The 410-nt window shown below is 60.7% G+C and overlaps 1 protein-coding gene across 1 annotated transcript in view; it reads left to right on the top strand.

Moving 5' to 3' along the window:
- The window catches only part of LOC103924848 (scavenger receptor class F member 1-like), a gene marked incomplete at its 5' end in the record, with an annotated part of 10,160 nt that overhangs the window by 3,795 nt on the left and 5,955 nt on the right, over positions 1 to 410 (top strand).

Genomic DNA, 410 nt, shown 5'->3' with positions numbered 1-410 from the left:
AGGTCAAGCTGGGTTGCCCGGGCCGGCTGGCTGGGTGCTGTCCCGGGGTCACTGCGTGGCTGGGAGGGGCTGAGCACGCTGCACCAGGTGTCCGGGTGCTCCTGTGTCTGGGAGCAGTCAGGATCAGCACCGCGAGTGCCACTCCTGCACTTTTCAGGTGTGGGGTGAATCGGTTTTGTACTGGGACCTCTTCATGCTACTACTGGGAACTGGAAGACTGGAACAATCCTCGTGCTCGCAGGGGCGAGTCGGTCCCCTCAGGTCAGGTACTTTCTAGCTCTAGAACTGGAGTCGGAAATAAATGTCTCTTGTTTCTCCTCCGAGGTACCCACTGCAGCCTCCCCTCTGTCCTTGCTTGGGAAGGGCCGGGTGATGCTGCCAGGCTTCGGTCACAGTGCTCCAGCGTAGCC

This window comes from Pygoscelis adeliae, unplaced genomic scaffold (assembly GCF_000699105.1).
Source record: "Pygoscelis adeliae isolate BGI_AS28 unplaced genomic scaffold, ASM69910v1 Scaffold331, whole genome shotgun sequence".
Taxonomy (NCBI): domain Eukaryota; kingdom Metazoa; phylum Chordata; class Aves; order Sphenisciformes; family Spheniscidae; genus Pygoscelis; species Pygoscelis adeliae.
Note: the sequence above shows the minus strand (reverse complement) of the source record. Positions and strands in the feature narration are given on the sequence as shown.